The 19,758-nt window shown below is 42.1% G+C and overlaps 1 non-coding gene across 1 annotated transcript; it reads left to right on the plus strand.

The window, feature by feature from the left end:
• Positions 1-1,073: 1,073 nt before the first annotated feature.
• LOC126033323 (small nucleolar RNA SNORA51) lies at positions 1,074-1,206 on the plus strand. Its single transcript, XR_007504431.1, has one exon. It is a non-coding gene; the product is annotated as a small nucleolar RNA SNORA51 (small nucleolar RNA).
• Positions 1,207-19,758: the final 18,552 nt, after the last annotated feature.

A 19,758-nucleotide genomic window follows, 5' to 3' on the forward strand; every position in this document is an offset into this window, starting at 1 on the left:
CTGCTTTGTCACATTTTTGATAGATCAGCCAGACTAGAAATTGACAAGAATATACTAACTATGAAAGAATAAATGGAAGAGAGAGTATTAGTAGATATGAATAGGTCTTTTCATCCCCCAAAATCCAAATACACATTCTTTTCCAAAGCACATGGAACCTTCTCTAAGATAGACCATATGCTGGACCATAAAATTTACCTCTGTAAAATCAAGAGGACAAAAATTATATCAACTATCTTTTAAACCATAATGCACTGAAAAGAGAAATAAATTACAAACAGAAATGGAAAAATAACTTTTAACACTTGGAAATTAAACAGCTCACTACCAATGGATCAAAGAGGAAATCAAAGGATTCCTGAAAGCAAATGAGAATAAGAGTTATCAGAATTTGTGGGACACAGAAAAGGCAGTATTAAGAGGAAAATTTTTTCTCACACCTATATTCATTGCAGTGTTGTTTACAATAGCCAGACTCTGGAAACAGCCTAGATGCCCCTCAATAGATGAATGGTTAAAGAAACGATGGTACATATACACAATGGAATATTATGCAGCCATCAGAAGAGATGAAGTCATGAAATTTTTCTATACATAGATGTATATGGAATCTATTATGCTTAGTGAAATAAGTCAGAGGAAGAGAAATAAATACAGAATGGTCTCTCATCTATGGGTTTTGAGAAAAAATGAAAAACATTTGTGTAATGATTCTCAGAGACAAAATAGAGAAGGACTGGAGGGTCCAGCACCTGACATGAAGCTCACCACAGGGATCCTTTAGTGCAGTCACAGAAATAATTACACTGAGAACTATCATAACAAAATGTGACTGAATGAGGGAAGTAGAAAGCCTGTCTAGAGTACAGGCCTGTGTGGGGTGGGGAGGAAGGACACTTGGGATATTGGTCATGGGAATGTTGCACTGGTGAAGGATTTTATATATATTAAATATTAGTATTACATTGATATTTATTAATATTATGTAATTAATAATTAATCATATATTAACATATTAAATATATAAAATATATTAAATATACATTAAAAATAAAAAAGAAAAGAAAAGATAAGGCCTCCCAATTCTTACTACAGGCTGTGTTCTTTACACTGACTGTATAGAAAGAGAAGGTACAGTAAATGCACCCCATATACACCTCAACCCAAGCCCTTTGCCTGGTCTGTATTGTGAATTGGGGGACAAAAAAAACTTTATAGCTTTGCAAACATTCATCAAGAAAGAAGAAAGGGCCTACATAAATAGCTTTACTGCACAGCTTAAGAAATTGGAAAATTACCAAGAAAATTAACTGAAAGCAGGCAGGAGGAAGAAATAATAAAACTTAGAGCAGAAATGAATAACCTTGAAACCCAAAGAACAACCAAAAAGATCAATAAACACAAGTTTTTGTTTTTTAAAAATATAAAAAAAGATTAATAAATCATTAGCAAGACTCAAAAAAGAGAAACTTAATAAGCCAAATCAAAAATTAAAGGGATCTCACAACAGACATTACAATAATGTAAAGGTGAATAATTGATTACTTTGAGAATTTTTATGCCACAAAATGGGATAACCTAGAAGAAATAGGTAAATTCTTATACTTCTATAACCTCCCAAAATTGAACCAGAATAATTTGGAATACGTAAACAGACCTAGCACTTCATTTTTTTTTTTTTTGGTTTTTGGGCCATACCTGATGATGCTCAGGGGTTACTCCTGGCTATGCACTCAGAAATTGCTCCTGGCTTGGGAGACCATATGGGACCCAGCACTCCATATGGTCTCCTGAGTGTGCCAGGAGTAACTTCTGAGAGAAAAGCCTGGAGTAACCCCTGAGTGCCTCTGGGTGTGGCCCCAAACCCAAAATAAATTATAAAAAAAAAGTGTCTACCATAGAGGCAGTCAGAGGGGAGGGCAGGAGACAGGGCTAGAGGAAAGAAATTGGAGACATTGGGTGACAGAACATGCACACTGGTGAACGAATGGATGTTGGACATTGAAGACTGAACTCAATCATGAATGACTTTGAAACTGTTTATCATGGTGATTCAATTAAATTTATTACAAATAAATAACATAAAGGGCTCATCTTTAAAATTTTTATTAAATGCAAACTGCCTACCACACAAAAGAGAAGTAAAATATTCTGCCAGTCTCTGTATGAATCAAATGCACAAGCTTCCATCTCTTCTTGCTTTCAGTACCCCAAATTCTCTTCCCAAACAGACCAGATTCTCCACAAGGTTTATCCTTAATCAAAGCTGGTGATAAGAAAGCAAGAAAACAATGCTGGGCCACAGGACAAAGACTCAAGCTCTGAGGCTGCATTGCCCTTAAGCCAAAGGCTAAACTATAATTGAGGTGATTTGTTTTAAAATAGCATAACTATGGGGCCTGAGCAATAGCTCAGAGGTAGGGCGTTTGTCTTACACGTAGCTGACCCGGGACAGACATTCCTTTGTTCCCCGGCATCCCAGAAGGTAACCCGAGCCGGGAGCGATTTCTGAGCACTTAGCCAGGAGTAACACCTGAGCATCACCAGGTGTGGCCCAAAAACCAAAAACAAACAAACAAAAAAAAAGGCAGAACTTTCCTGGAACTAGCTCATATCAAAAGAGGGACTGATAATGAGGGTGCTGGCTCATCCTATGACATAGTTCAGGTTGCATGCTGCCCAAGGTCAGGACAGAAAACTCCCCCATTACCACCCACCAAGCAGCCAAAAGCCCCCGCATCTTACAGCTGCTGTTTTCTCCACCTGTGTGGAGAAGGCACAAGGTTTTTTCAAGGTCATGTAGCTAACCCTCTGAGTTTTAATTAAAAGGTTGGTTCTAAATGGAGATTGGGATAAGTCTTTATGTATGACAAGAGCAAAATTGTCGGTGTTGTAGAAGGTCCATAGAGAATTAGAAATTTGTTTTGGAGTACTAGGTAGGGGGAGCTCCTTGGCAGTACCTAGCAGCTAAGGTCACTCCTGCTAGAATTAGAGTCACACCCAGGTCACTCAGGGGCCATATAGTGTCTAAGCTCCAAATTCAAAAACTTTGTCCCCTCTCCCATTACCCCTCTCCCCGATTTTGGGGAGTGCTCAAGACTCCGCACTCAGGGATCACCCCTAATTGGAGGTGGGGGGGGGCCTCAGGAAACATGTGTTGAGATTGAACCTGGTCACTTGTAAGGCAAGAGTCTTCAGCTCTGTTCTCTCCGGCACCAACTATGCACATATTAAGCAAATCAGATTAAAATCAAGGAGTGGCCAAAGAGGAATAGAGATGCAGCCCCTGGGGGAGAAATGGAAATGATCTCGAACTGGGGGGGCCTGATGGGGTGTGGGGGTGGTGAGTACGGAGGAGGAAATGGCAAGACTGGTTTGACTACTGGGTGTCCCAGAGGTAGCCCAATTTTAGCAGCTTTGTGGAGAAGAATCTGCCCTGACATCATTCTACCCATTCTAGACAACGGCTGCCACTTTCAGAGCATAGATTCAGCATAGAAAGCAGTTGAAGATTCATTTAGTGTCTGCACAAGCCTGACACACAGAACTGACTTCCTGGTCTTGAGTCTTGACAAGAACGGTGGTAAGTTCTCAAGAGTTTTTTGTGTTGATTTCTTCGTTTTTTCCTGGGGTTCCTTTTCTGACTTGCTGGAATCTCCTGTGGCTGTTCACAACACTTCAAGCATCTGAAGCCCAATGCTTCCTGCCCTGACATACAAAGAACAAAGGCTGATAATGATGCTGTAAGTCAGAGATTGATTGATATCCCTGCCCTCTGCTGTTATGATGACTGAGAGAAGGTATTGTGGTGCTGGGAGAGGGAGAGAGTCACCCATCAGACATGGCACAAGTACACTTTGTCAAGGTGTTTACAGGACCTGCTCTTATTTCTTTTTGAAAATTTTGGTGCCATGGTTTACAGTACTGTTAGTGATAAGGTTTCGTGCATTACTCACAAAACCCTTTACCATACCATTCCCCAGAATGCCCACTTTCCTCTAACATTGTCTCAGTGTCTCCTCCTCATTCAAGTCCCCTCTTCTCTTTTTCCCTTCCACCATCCCCACCATCATAAACTTCCTACTGAAGGCAAGTTTATGTTTCCTTTGGATGGTATTACATTTCTTTATATTCCACATGTGAGAGAAATCAAGCACCCTAGTACATGTATTATATGCCTGGCCCAATACCAAGTGCTCTTGTGATTTTATTTGTTTTGTTTGGGGGCCATACCTGGCAATGCTCAGAGGTTACTTTTGGTTTTACTCAGGATGCCCTGAGGTACAGTTGCTGCTTTTTAATTGCAGTGATTCTCTGGCTATACTGCTCACACACTCCCCAGGGTGTGGCTTTCTAGCCTAGTGCTCACAATTTCTTTTGGGGTTGGCTTGGTTGTGTTGCTCACACACAGATGTTGGGGATGTGTATAAAAGTTGTTCAGGGTGGCACACTGCAGAGTCACCAGGAGGGCATAGGAGTAGGCAGCAGCTCTAGGAAATGGATCTCTGACCCTGAGCTAGTAAAAGGAAAAATAGAATCCACCTTATTCTGGATCCCTCAGATCATGGAAGGCTTTGTACAATCCCACAAGTGTCTCCACTGCTGCCATCCTGAAAGAAATAGGTCTCCCACACACAAGAATTGGCTCTGATTCTGAGATACCTGCTTTTCCAGCCCCCTGCCCATAGATATGTAAAAACTGAGACCTTAGTAGAACTAATATCAATCAACCTGCAGAACTAATATCAATCCTTTTCAGGCTTCCTGAATAGTTTCAAATAGTTTTTTTGAAGCTAACATCACCTTGATATCGAAACCAGACAGAGATGCTGCCAAAAAAGAAAATGACAGACCAATATCTCTGATGAACACAGATGCAAAGATCCTCAACAAAATTCTGACAAATAGAATCCGATGCATCATCAAGAAGGTCATTTACCACGGACCAAGTAGGTTTCATCCCAGGAATGCAAGGATGGTTTAACATCTGTAAATCAATCAACATAATACACCATATCAACAAAAAATAAAAATAAAATCCTATGATCATATCATAGATGCATAGAAAGCATTCAAGAAGTTCCAACACCCATTATTTTTTTTTTTTTTTTTTTTTTTTTTGGTTTTTGGGCCACACCCGGTAACTTCTGGCTATGTGCTCAGAAGTTGCTCCTGGCTTGGGGGACCATATGGGACACCGGGGGATCGAACCACGGTCCGCCCCAAGGCTAGTGCATGCAAGGCAGGCACCTTACCTTTAGCGCCACCGCCCGGCCCCCACAACACCCATTCTTGATAAAAACTCTCATCAACATGGGACTGGAAGAAACTTTTCTCAATATAGTCAAGGCCATCTACCATAAGCCAATGGCAAATATTATTCTAATGGCGATAAACTAAAAGCCTTTCCTCTAAAATCTGGTAAAAGTCAATGCTGCCCTCTCTCACTACTCCTATTCAACATAATACTGGATGTACTTGCCCCTAGCAATTAGGTAAGAAAAAGATATCAAGGTCATCTAGATAGGAAGAAGAAGTCAAGCTCTCACTTTTTGCAGACGGCATGATAATATGTTTAGAAAACCCTGGGGCCGGGTGGTGGCGCTAAAGGTAAGGTGCCTGCCTTGCCTGCGCTAGCCTTGGATGGACCGCAGTTCAATCCCCCAGTGTCCCATATGGTCCCCCAAGCCAGGAGCAACTTCTGAGCACATAACCAGGAGTAACCCCTGAGCATTACTGGGTGTGGCCCCCCCCAAAAAAAAAAACCTAAAGACTCTGTCAAAAAGCTTCAATAAACAATAGATTCATATAGCAAAGTGGCAGGCTACAAAATTAACACACAAAAATCAATGGCCTTCTTATACAACTATAATGATAGAGAAGAAATAGACATTATAAAAACAATCCCATTCACACTATGCCACAAAAACTCAAATATCTTGAAGTCAACTTAACTAAAGAGGTGAAGAACCTATACAAAGAAAATTACAAAAGCCTGCTTCAAGAAATAAGAGAGGACACAAGAAAATGGAGACACATATCCTGCTCATGGATTGGCAGGATTAACATAATTAAAATGGCAATACTCCCCAAAGCATTGTACAGATTTAATGCAATTCCTCTAAAGATACCCATGACATTCTTCAAAGAAGTGGATCAAACATTTCTGAAATTCATTTAGAACAATAAACAACCTCGAATAGCTAAAGCAATCCTTGGGAAAAGGAGTATAAGAGGCATTACCTTCCCCAATTTTAAACTGTATTACAAAGCAATAGTTATTAAAACAGCAGGGTATTATGCCACGGCATACATAAACTTTTAGGGGGGCTCAGCCCACCAGATATATCTTCAGATTTTCTTGATGGGGAGAACTAAAATAACCCCCCATGGGGTTCCTCAAAAGGCCCGCTGTAGATGCCTTTTTCCCCTTCGTGAATGGTTGAGGAATTTCCAAAGAGAAGCTTGGCATTTCATTTTCAGTCAGTATTTGACTATCTCTCTTTTGTAAATATTAGGCAAAATTATGGCCTCTATCAAATAATTTTGGCTCAGAAATTCCAGCACCAAAGATTATTTGAGAACCCCTTTTCTGGATAATAGCCAGCCCTAAAAGCAAAGACAATACTTTTTCTCTCTTTTTCAAGTATGTCCTTGCAGCTGCATTTTCTGGTAATCAAGGACATAACCAGAATGCAGATCCTGGCTATTGACTATTGACCCTCCTTTAGAAATAGGGAAACTCATTTTTGAAGATTTTGCTCCTCCCTTTACTTAACCTCTAAAACAATAGAGTCCAGTCCAGTAAAGATCAAATTCCTAGATATTTTCTACTCCCTCCTAATCCTAATTTTGCATGTAAAGTAAGCTTGCAAAGAGTTGCCTTGAGTTGTAACCTTCTCCTTTGTAATCTAGAATTTTTACAGTCACACCCATAGCTTAGGTATTGTTACTGTTGTACTATCCTTTGTGATTATAATTATTCTTTACCTATGGCTAAATTTTACCCCCTATAAATTCCTCTGCTCAAAAAAATTAAACTTATTGCACTCCTGCCAGTAAACGTGTTGACCCCACATATTCTGTGTAGTTTAATTATTTCATATTTCATATTTCGCCGTCCGTGCAACCCACTCTCCCTAAAGTGAATTCACCAAAATCCCACTGATGGCTGTAGGACAGAAGCTGCCTATAGCAGTATTGAAATAAAGACAGATTCTCAGATCAGTGGAATAGATTTGAGTATTCAGAGAATGTTCCACAGGTGTATAATCAACTAATCCTTGGTAAAGGGGCAAGAAATCCAAAATGGAGCAAGGAAAGCCTCTTCAACAAGTGGTGTTAGCAGGCCGGCGGTGGCGCTAGAGGTAAGGTGTCTGCCTTGCCAGCTCTAGCCTAGGACGGACCATGATTTGATCCCCCAGCGTCCCATATGGTCCCCCAAGCCAGGAGCGACTTCTGAGCGCATAGCCAGGAGGAACCCGCCTGAGCGTCACCGGGTGTGCCCCCCTGCCCCCCAAAAAAGGTGGTGTTAGCACAAGCCACTTGCAAAATAGCTAACTCAGATCCCCATCTAACACCATGAACAAAGGTCAAATCCAAAAGGATTAAAGATCTTTATATCAGGGGCCGAAGAGATAGCATGGAGGTAAAGCGTTTGCCTTTCATGCAGGAGGTCATCGGTTCGAATCCCGGCGTCCCATATGGTCCCCCGTGCCTGCCAGGAGCAATTTCTGAGCATGGAGCCAGGAATAACCCCTGAGCACTGCCGGGTGTGACCCCAAAAACCAAAAAAAAAAAAAAAAAAAAAAAAAAAAGATCTTTATATCAGGCCTGACACCATAAGGTTATAGAACAACACATAGGTAAAACACTCCATGACATTGAGACTAAAGATATCTACAAGGAGAAAACATCACTCTCCAAAAAAGTCGAAGCAGGGCCGGAGAGATAGCATGAAGGTAAGGCGTTTGCCTTGCATGCAGAATGTCGGTGGTTTGAATCCCAGCATCCTATATGATCCCCTGAGCCTACTGGGAGCGATTTCTGAGCATAGAGCCAAAAGTAATCCCTGAGCACTGCCGGGTGTGACCCAAAAACCAAAAAGATCTAACCTATCAAAAAATGGGGAGAAGAAATGAACAGACACTTTGTCAAAGAAGAAATATAAATAGCCAAAAGAGGGATCGGAGAGATATCATGGAAGTTAGCCATTTGCCTTTCATGCAGAAGGTCATTGGTTCAAATCCAATGGCTCTTTTATCCATATGCAGATCATGTGCTCTGTGCCCCTGTACCACATCACAGCAGGTGAGTCAGATTTTAAAAGTAGACTCATCTAAAATATTTGTGAGTTCCTACTTGTAAAGCAAAGAAAGATGATAATTTACCATATTAGCCCCTGAATTTAGGTGGCTCAACTTTCAATTTCTCTACTTAGTCAAAAGTAAAAGTGATCCACACCGAGTGGTATCATCTCCCAGAGATGGAGATGGGCTGTAGATATTTTTTGGGAAAGATCTACAAAGTGCTATGACTGCTCTTAATTTTTGATGGAAAAGGTGATTTATTTGGCTCTGAAGTCTTCACTCATTTGCCTACTACTTAGAAGCTTATAGTTGTGGTTCAGACATTATTGCCTGCCCCTACCTATGTTTTCCTATATTTTCTTCTATCTAGCTTTGTCTTGAAGAGGTGAGCTATTAAATTGCCTGCCTGAAGTCAATCTTTAGCCAAAACATTAGGAAAGAATGAATTTTAATTTTCATGCTGAAGACAGCATGAGAAGGAATATCTAGGATTGATTCTTGGCCTCCTGCTCCCATTCAGGTCTTTATACCAAGCAACTCCCAGTCCAAGGCCTCCTTTGCTATTCTGCTTTTTAAAGCTTCGCATAGCTATTATTTTATTTTATTTATTTTAGGTTTTTAGACTATACCTAGTGGTGCACTATGCTTACTCCTGAATCTGCACTCAGGGATTATTTCTGGTGGGTTTGCAAGACCATATGGGGTACTGGGCACTCCATTTGGTCCTCTGATCAGATTAGGAGTGATCCCTGAATGCAGAGCCAGGAATAAGTCCTGAGTACCACCAAATGTGGCCCAAAAATGAAAAGGAAGGAAGGAAGAAAGGAAGGAGAGAATTTCTTTAAAAAGAAATTAAATAGGGGCCAGAGCAATGGCACAAGCAGTAGGTGCCTGCCTTGCATGCGCTAACCTAGGACAAACTGTAGCTTGTCCCCAAACCACAAACCACAAACAACCCATACCTATACCCTATATAACCCCTCCCATATACTATCCCCTCTCCCACCTCAGAAACCTGACTATCCCTTCCACCCCTTAATCCAATCCCCGATATCCCCACCATGTTATAACTCTTCACCCTCAGTTCTTAACCCATTAGCCATCAAGACCAACCTCCTACACCAACGAACCAGTACCCAATACCCAAGCGAAGAGACACCCACTCAAACTCACACCTCATTCAACACCCCGACTGACTCGTGCAGTGTGGCCCTCCTAATCACCTCTCCCTATTGTGGACTGTGGCTTAATACCGGATTAGCTCCAAAAGGACTACCATTGCAAGAACTCTACCCAAGACCTCCCTGCCTGGAGCCCACACCTCACGAGGAAATCTCAAAAGACAATGGGGAAGCCTATACTATCATCATAAGTATAGACCTATATCACACTACCTCTTATACTGTTTCTCCCCAAATGTAATTTCCTGTATCACTTTCTCCCTTTTTCTTTGTTTTTTTTTCCTTTCCCCCCCTTGTTCATTTTTTTTCTTCATTTATTTGTTTTGTTCTAGTTTTTGTTTTTTGATTTGATTTGTTTTTTTGCTTCTTTCGGGTCATAGCTGGCAGCGCTCAGAGGGTGCTCGTGGCTCTGTGCTCGGAAGTTGCCCCTGGTGGGCATGGGGGACCATGTGGGATGCCGGGATGTGAGCCACCGTCCTTCTGCAAGAAGGACAGATGCCTTGCCTCCATGCTATCCCTCCCGGCCCCACTTTATTCCTTCAATTATGTCTTTTATTTACTTATTTTTTCTTTTTAGAAACTCTTTTTTCTTTAGATATGTCTGAGCATACATATTTTTAGTTTTTGTCATGGGTCTGTTTTCTTCTCTCTCCACCCCCAAATCCACCAACTATATAATATAGCACCACTTCTTCCTGCAAAGGCATATTAAAAATAGGGGAAATTTTACATGTAAAAACAAGCTCTTACCTACGAGGGATAAGAACTTATACATTTTTTACAACACAGGGACATCTCCCACCCTGAATGTATGTCATGTGGAACCAACCTAGACTCCAGGGAAATAGGCACCGACAGTCCAGCCTTGGATTCCAGACATAGAAACGACAGAGTTCTCCATAACAGCTCCGAGAACCAAATCCCCTCCAGGGCATTCATAATGCTGCTCTGGCACCAACATACAACAGTTCTAAATTGATAACCTGACAAGGAGGAAATGGGAAGAACTAGATCTAAGAGCAAGTTATCCTTCCTCACTAGCCAACCATAACACAAAATAAGAAGACATGTCACCCTTTGATTTGTGCAAAAACCAAGATTGCTATATACAGATGACTGGTTGTTACAACCAGGACTAGACAGTACTCATCCCGGGACCAACAACAACAACAAAAAGCTCTAACCTAGCTTTTGGTCTACAATCTGTTCAACAAACAAGATCTCCAATTCCAGAGGTCTGACTGAGATAACCGCAAGTGAATGGGTCTTCCAGAAACATAACAAAAGACTTTATTCCAGGCTCCATCCTAGGAGCAACATAATGACCAAGAACACCAACTACAGAAGATGAATTAAAACGACACTGAGGAAACAGAACTGCTAGAACCACAAAGAAAGCCTTCATCATAAGCTCCATTCCTTGAGCTGCACAGTCACCAAGATCTCTAGATACAGAGGTCTGATTTTACCATCCATGACGAAGCAGAAGTCTTCCATACACCACAAAAGCATCGAGGGGAGAGTAAATGATCATGCAAGGAGTCTATAGTTAATCCCATGACAGTATACTTCAGAGATGGAGAAACCTTGTATCTCCTAGGCCAAGGGAATTCCCTCTATAATATCCCCAATAGTTACTGTGCTTATGCGGGGGGGGGGGGGGGGGGGAAGGAAGAAAAAAAAAAAGCACAAAATAACCATTTTTCCATATACATATTTATTTATTGTTTTTTTTTTTTGACGTCCTTACTTTGGTGTAGATATTGAAGTTGATGTCTTCCTGTTATTTTATATTATTTTATCTTATCTTTCTCTTTCTTTTTGCACTCCGGCATAATTTGATTTCAGAACCAAGACTATAGTGTGGTGCTTCTCTTTATTGCTGTAGGGGTCACTGGATATTTAATTTGACATTTATTTTTGTATTGTTATTTCAATTACCTTTTTCATGTCCTCTCTCAAACTGAGGTTATAGCCACTAGAAGGACTCTGTCCATTTTCAGCATATTTTAATTTTTTTTTTAATTTTTTTTTCTTATTCTTTACCCCATTTTATTGCTTTTCTTTCCTTCAAACAAAACCACAAAACCACTTATCTAGCTTAGCCTCTCAAATAGAGGGAGAAGCAAGAGAGGGCACCAGGACCAAATAGATGTATGATCACTGATAGTAAGCTAGACAAAGAGGGGACCACCTATTCTAGCAACCCGGGGGGGGGGGGTGATGGTGGGGGATATGGATTGCAGAAAGGGAATGAGGAAGGGGGGAGGACAAATTTGGTGGTGGGTATTCCCCTGATTCAATGTTAATATGTACCTAAAATACTAATGTGAAATATATGTAAGCCACTATGATCAAAATAAAAATAAAAAATTAAAAAAAAAACTATCATGAATGGTAATGAGTGAGAGAACTAAAATGCCTGCCTCAAATGCAGGCAAGGAATAGGGGAGGAGGGAGATGGGGAACATTGGTAGTGGGGGGAGGTTGCACTGGTAAAGGGAAGTGTTCATTTATTATAACTGAAACCCAACTACAAATATGTTTGTAATCACTATGCTTAAATTAATATATTATTAAAAATAAAAAAAATTAAATAGGGGCCAGAGCAATGGTACAAGCAGTAGGGTGTCTGCCTTGCATGCGCTAACGAGAGACAAACTGTAGTTCAATCCCTCCCCCCCCCCCCCTGCTTTCTATATGGTCCCACAAGCCAGGAGTGATTTTGTTTTTGTTTTTTGTTGTTGTTGTTTGTTTGTTTTGGGGTCACACCCGGCAGCACTCAGCGGTTACTCCTAGCTCTATGCTCAGAAATCGCTCCTGGCAGGCTCGGGGGACCAAATGGGATGCTGGGATTCAAACCAGCATCCTTCTGCATGCAAGGCAGACACTCTACCACCGTGCTATCTCTCAGGCCCCTAGGAGCGATTTCTGAGCGCATAGCCAGGAGTAACCCCTGAGCGTCACCGGGTGTGGCCGAAAAACTGGAGGAAAAAAAAGGTAGTAAGATGTATAAAATGGGGGCCGGGCGGTGGCGCTAGAGGTAAGGTGTCTGCCTTGCCTGCGCTAGCCTTGGACGGACCGCAGTTCGATCCCCCGGTGTCCCATATGGTCCCCCAAGCCAGGAGCGACTTCTGAGCGCATAGCCAGGAGTAACCCCTGAGCGTTACCGGGTGTGGCCCAAAAACCAAAAAAAAAAAAAAAAAAAAAAAGAAGATGTATAAAATGAGTGTGGCAAAGGTTTTATTTTTATATACCTTATTAATTAACAAAGAAACACATATAGAATAACCACCAGACCAAAAGAAAACTCAACTATACATTGAGGCAACAAGGAAAGCTAAAGGAATTTAGGAAAAGAACAAAATGGGAAATCCATCAATTTTTTTTGATTTTTTTTTTTTTTTTTTTTTTTTTTTTTTTGGTTTTTGGGTCACACCTGGCAGTGCTCAGGGTTTTTTCCTGGCTCTGTGCTCAGAAACTGCTCCTGGCAGGCACAGGGGACCATATGGGACGCCGGGATTCGAACTGATGACCTTCTGCATGAAAGGTAAACGCCTTACCTCCATGCCATCTCTCCGGCCCCTTTTTTTTTTTTTTTTTTTTTTTTTGGTTTTTGGGCCACACCCGGTAACGCTCAGGGGTTACTCCTGGCTATGTGCTCAGAAGTTGCTCCTGGCTTGGGGGAACCATATGGGACACTGGGGGATCGAGCCGCGGTCCGTCCAAGGCTAGCGCAGGCAAGGCAGGCACCTTACCTCTAGCACCACCGCCCGGCCCCGAAATCCATCAATTTATTTCACCATTACACTCACCCCATTTCTTTAGATTATGGCCATTTACAGTATTATTAGGATTTGGTTTGGTTTGACTTGGTTTGGAGGCCACACTCAGGGGTGCTAAAGAACTTCTCTGGGTTCTGTGATTGGGGGCAATTCACAGAATTAATGCTCAGAGACCACGCAGTACTAGGGATCCACCTGGATTCCTCCCTGCAAAGCATGTACTTAGTCAACCCCTTGAACAATCTCTCTGACCCCTATCTGTAGGTTCTGACCATTCCCAGGACTAAAAAAATTAGCAGTAAACACCGACAGAGAAGGGTCCAGAGAAAGCGTGCTCCAGGCTAGGACTTCAGTTAACTACACACTGAGAATGTGGCTGAATAGAAAAAAGGAAGCACTGAGTTGGGGAGGGGACAATGGGACGCTGCGACTTCACTTAGTTTGTCAGCTCCAAAGCTCCCTGCAGTTAATTGGACCTTTCTGGTTTGCCAAGAAAACAAAGTTTTGCTTTCTCAGCAGAAGACTACAGAGGGGCAATGCAAGGAGTGGGGAGGGGGAGAGATGTTTTATCCTGATGTTCTGTTGTTGTGATGGCATGTGAGTTCAGCTGCTCACACTCTATTCAGCCCTGCCACAGACTTCCAGCTCCCTGGCCAGACTATGCAGTCAGTAAATTTCCCCCTGTCATCTGCTGGGCTGTGGCTTCCATCTTCAAGGATCCCCAGTCTGGACAGGGCTACTCAAAGCACTTTCCTGTTTTGTAGACCATCCCCAACTTCAGCGGTGCACTTGCTGCCCCCATTGCTCTTTTATAGAGTATATAGAATGTATTCTATTTATAATATAGAGGGAATACATAGAAACAATATATATATATATGTATAGTTTATATAAAGTATTTAGTTCTTCTATAGTGCTTCCTTCACAAGTACCTGTTTTCAACTGCTTCATAACTTATGCAAAATTTCGCTTCAGAAATTAGCATGGGAGCACAGCAGTAGGGCATTTGCCTTGCATGCAGCTGACTCAGAACGGACCTGAGTTTGATCCCCTGCGTCCCATATAGTCCCCCCACCTGGAATGATTTCTGAGCGCCTAGCTAGGAGTAACCCCTGAGCCTCACCTGGTGTGACTCACAAACCAAACCAAACCAAGCCAAAATAGCATGAACTGTCTTCTGTTTTGTATATCATACACTTATGTTCTTTCCTATTTATTTATTAAACTTGTCAATCCCTATGATTACCAGACAAAAGAAATATATTAACATATTCTCCTATTCCCTTTCTTTCTATCCAGAGTAGCCATCATGTTAACTACTTTTAAGATATTGAGATCTAGCGCCCGAAGAGATAGCAGAGCGGTGCTTGCCTTGCAAGCAGCCGACCCAGGACCAAAGGTGGTTGGTTCGAATCCTGGTGTCCCATATGGTCCCCCGTGCCTGCCAGGAGCTATTTCTGAGCAGACAGCCAGGAGTATCCCCTGAGCACTGCCGGGTGTGACCCAAAAACCAAAAAAAAAAAAAAAAAAAGATATTGAGATCTGCATTATAATGAATACATTTTTCTCTTCTTTTTAAAACTTTGGTCATAGTTGTCTCTTTTTTTTTTTTTTTTTTAAGATTACAACTTTTTTAAAGCAGTGCTCAGGGCTTACTCCTGGCTCTGCACTGCAAGATCACTCCTGGTGAGGGTTGGAGGACAATCAATATGTGGTGCTAGAGATCTAACCAGGATTCAAGACAAGTTCCTATCCATTGTACTATAGGGTTACTGATCCTACCCTAATCAATAATTGTACTCCACCCTAGGGTGTGACCTGGTGATAGTATATTGGATTAGTCCTTACTTGGTATTCTACTCCCACCCTAGGGTGATTCTCGTCAATAAAAGCAAGGGTCTGAGGAAGGCTGGGGCTCATTCTTCGGTCTTCTTCCACTGAGCTGCACTCCATCTTAGGAGCAGAAAGCTTTTTGTGGTTTGAATTCCTTGCTTGAGCACTGGATTTTCTGAACCCATTCTTGAACCTTTTCACTGTGTGAATTATTTTCTGTGCATCTCTACAACTGGAACTGTTCCCCCTAACCTAATCAGACAGGGAATGGGAACTGTCTTTCCTGTCTGGGAGCTCGGTGGGAATCAAACCCTAACCAATTTCCTAGAGAACGTGACACTTTATTGAACTATCTCACCGACCTCAAAGCAAGATTTTCTTTTCTTTTTTTTCCTTCCTTCCTTCCTTCCTTCCTTCCTTCCTTCCTTCCTTCCTTCCTTCCTTCCTTCCTTCCTTCCTTCCTTCCTTCCTTCCTTCCTTTCTTCCTTTTTTCTTTTTTTTATGTGTGTGGTTTTTGGGTCACACTTGGCAGTGCTCAGAGGTTATTCCTGGCTCCAGGCTCAGAAATTGCTCCTGGCAGGCACGGGGGACCTTATGGGACGCCGGGATTCGAACCAATGACCTCCTGCATGAAAGGCAAACACCTTACCTCCATGCTATCTCTCCGGCCCCTCTTTCTTTCTTTCTTTCTTCCCCCACATTTGGACTTATTCCTGGCTCTGCATTCAGGGATCACTCCTAATATGATCAGGGGACCAAATAGGGTGCCAAGGATTAAACCTGGGTTGGCTGCTTGCAAATCAGGTGCCCTACACTCTCTCCAGCACCTACATTTTTTTAGATCCATGATTCTTTGGTGAGTGTTTTTGTATGTACATCCATGTGTACTTTTCAGCAATTCTCTTGTACCCAGGAGCTGCTCATGCTCAGAAAGTATCTCAGTGGCAGAACACACACTTCATATAATAAGGCCCTAGGTCTGAACCCTGGAATCTAGGAAAAGAAAGAGGTCTAATGTCTATATGGCGGTCCTTGCTCCTCTGAAGAACACATGCTCTCTTTTACTAACATTCTTTAAATTCACTACATGTGTCAAAGATTGCAGGGAGTGAGGCCCCATGCAGAGCATGTGTGGGACTTGGCTTCTATCCTCAGCACGATATAGCTTCTGAGTATAGCTCTGTGTACAACCCTGGATATCCACCCCCACTCCCAGCCCAGCATAAGACTGCTGCCCTGGTTTGGGGAATCCCCAGCACTAGAGGACTGAGCAACTTTGAATCAATTGATCAATTGCTGCCCCACTGGTCTGTTGTGTAAAGTGGCCCCAGGATGCTGAAGCCTGCTTGGGAGCCTGCTCCCAGCCAAACTGACCCATTTTTAAAAAAAAAAAAATCACTGTAACTTCTCTAAGTTTGATTTTTCTTATCTCTTCTCTTGGGCACTTTATGACCTGAAATATTTCTTTTTTTTTTTTTTTTTTTTTTTGGTTTTTGGGTCCCACCTGGCAGTGTTCAGGGGTTACTCCTGGCTGTCTGCTCAGAAATAGCTCCTGGCAGGCACGGGGGACAGCAGGATTTGAACCAACCACCTTTGGTCCTGGATCGGCTGCTTGCAAGGCAAACACCGCTGTACTATCTCTCCGGGCCCAAGATATTTCTTTATTCAATATATTTGGTGTTCCTATAATCACTTAACTCACCTTACCCTCTTCTGAGTATAGAAGGAAAATTCTACTATCAATTCCTTTAGCCCTGTTGCTGTGAATTTACATGTTTTGTGGGGATATTTATTCTAATCCAATTCTATATACAGTGATAACAATATGACCTTCAGTGTGGACTGGATCAGTTTTTTTCCTGCGCGCGTGCACATGTGTGTGCGTGCGTGCGTGTGTGTGTGTGTGTGTGTGTGTGTGTGTGTGGTGTGTTTTAGAGGGAATCACACCCAGCTGTGCTCAGAATTTACTTCTGGCTCTGCACTCAGGAATCACTCCTGTTGGGCTCAGGATACCATATGGGGTTCCAGGGATCAAGTTCAGATTTGCTACATGCAAGTAAAGTGCCCTACCCATTGGATTATTGCTCTGGCCTGTGCCTCTGTTCTTTTTTTTTTTTTTTTTTTTGCTAAATAACTTATCGAGCAGAATGCCCCAATTTCATCTCTTCTTCTTATGAACTATAGATAAATACATATATCATGGAGATTTAATAAAATTATGGGTGCGAAATGTACAAACTTAGTCTGACAATACTATCTCTAGAGAAAAATATCCACAATGCCCAGAAGTATCTGGAAATTCTGTATAGCAACAATAAGTAAAAAACATACAATAGGGCTTTCATGCTGTACTTTTAAAAAAGTGATATAAGATTATGCTTTCTGCAATTGCACATGATAAAACAGTGATTTTAATGATAATAATTGTGCACCTGTTTCTTATATAGCAAAGCCAGTGGTTTTCATGTGTGTATCTATCTCCCAGGAAAGGCAAAGCTGCTAGGAATGTCTCTAGTTGCGATCAATGCCAGGGTTTTTTGAAAACTTTCTTTTACAGCCTCCTTGCTCAGGACTTTCCCCAACTGAGTTATTTGTTGTTGTTTTTTTATTTACCGGCATATAAGACGACTGAGCATATAAGACGACCCCCTAATTTTGCATTTAAAACATAGGTTTAGGCCTATATTTGCTGTATCAGACAGAACATTCCTGTGCTGCAACGGTATGTACCACAGTGAGCCAATCACAACAAGCAAAGGTCCAAAGGTTATACTGTCATAGACTTCCTCTCTGACTCTGGCCAATCTGAGCAGGCTTTTCACAGTGTAGATTCGGGTCCAGAACACTGTCTAATTTGCATGCATCAAAAGCCTACTTGGGGGGCCGGGCGGTGGCGCTAGAGGTAAGGTGCCTGCCTTGCCTGCGCTCGCCTTGGATGGACCGCGGTTCGATCCCCCGGTGTCCCATATGGTCCCCCAAGCCAGGAGCGACTTCTGAGCGCATAGCCAGGAGTAACCCCTGAGCGTCACCGGGTGTGGCCCAAAAACCAAAAAAAAAAAAAAAAAAAAAAAAGCCTACTTGGATTGGCTGAGTTAGAGAGGCCTTCCGAGCAGCCTTGCAGTGATTGGTGCAGGATCGAGTTGGAAAATTCGTTTTGTGGCAATATTCAGACAATTTTCGTTTAGCGGCATATTGAAACATTTTTCGGGATATACTTGGCGTATAAGACGACCCCCGATTTTCGGTTGACTTTTTTTTGTTTCAAAAGTCGTCTTATACGCCGGAAAATAAGGTATGTGGGCTGGGAGGGGATACCCATTAGTGCTCAAGGCTTACTCCTGGTTCTGTTCAGGGATCATTTCTGCCAGAATTTGGGTATCCAATATGGTGCTGGGCAAATGCCCTATACACTGTACTATTTATCTGACCCCCAATGCAAGTGTGATAACCCTTCCTGTTAATCCTTCTCCAATCTTGGCTATTTTCTATTAGTATGTATGCTCAGTTCTCACTTAAGTTCAGATTTATTTATTCTCCAGAGAAATAAATGCATGCCCTTTAAAATATATATGTGGGGCAGTTGCCATGTTACATTGGGCCAGCTCTATAGACTCACTCTTTTATTGAAAGAGATGCAAACCAAGCATTGTAAAATTCTAGGTACACTGGCTACATAGCTGAGAGCTGGCAATCTTGGGAGGAGAGGGTGGGTAAAGTTCCTACCTTGCCTGCTGCACTATCACCCATAATCATTGCTTTGCCTATGGTCCTGCCTCACCACTCCTCTATGATTCTCTTTAGAGACATCAATATGACCAAACTTCAGGTATTTGGGCTGATATCAATAGGGATTTTTTGGAGTGTGGGTGCCATCCTGCAACATCTTTTCTTTTCTTTTCTTTCTTTCTTTCTTTCTTTCTTTCTTTCTTTCTTTCTTTCTTTCTTTCTTTCTTTCTTTCTTTCTTTCTTTCTTTCTTTCTTTCTTTCTTTCTTTCTTTCTTTCTTTCTTTCTTTCTTTCTTTCTTTCTTTCTTTCTTTCTTTCTTTCTTTCTTTCTTTCTTTCTTTCTTCCTTCTTCCTTCCTTCCTTCCTTCCTTCCTTCCTTCCTTCCTTCCTTCCTTCCTTCCTTCCTTCCTTCCATCCTTCCTTCCTTCTTTCCATCCTTCCTGCCTCCCTCCCATCCTTCCTTCCTCCCTTCCTTCCTTTCTTCCTTCCATCCTTCCTTCTTTTATTCCTTCCTTCCTTCCTTCCTTCTTTCCTTCCTTCCACCCTCCCTCCCTCCTCCCTCCCTCCCTCCCTCCCTCCCTCCTCCCTCCCTCCTTCCCTCCCTCCCTCCCTCCCTCCCTTCCTTCCTCCCTCCCTCCCTCCCTCCCTCCCTCCCTCCCTTCCTCCCTTCCTTCCTTCCTTCCTTCCTTCCTTCCTTCCTTCCTTCCTTCCTTCCTTCCTTCCTTCCTTCCTTCCTTCCTTCCTTCTTTCCTTCCTTGACAACTTCTTTTGTTTGATGCTGTCATCCCTATAGGATCACATCAATTTAGATGCTAATGTGTAGCTGAGTTCATTTAATGTCCAGATGCAAATGAAATAAGATAATGGCCAACTAACAAGAGCTTACTAAACCTTCTGCTATTATCTTAGTGACTTCTTTAGAGAT

Source organism: Suncus etruscus, chromosome 16, assembly GCF_024139225.1.
Source record: "Suncus etruscus isolate mSunEtr1 chromosome 16, mSunEtr1.pri.cur, whole genome shotgun sequence".
NCBI classification, from domain to species: Eukaryota; Metazoa; Chordata; class Mammalia; order Eulipotyphla; family Soricidae; genus Suncus; species Suncus etruscus.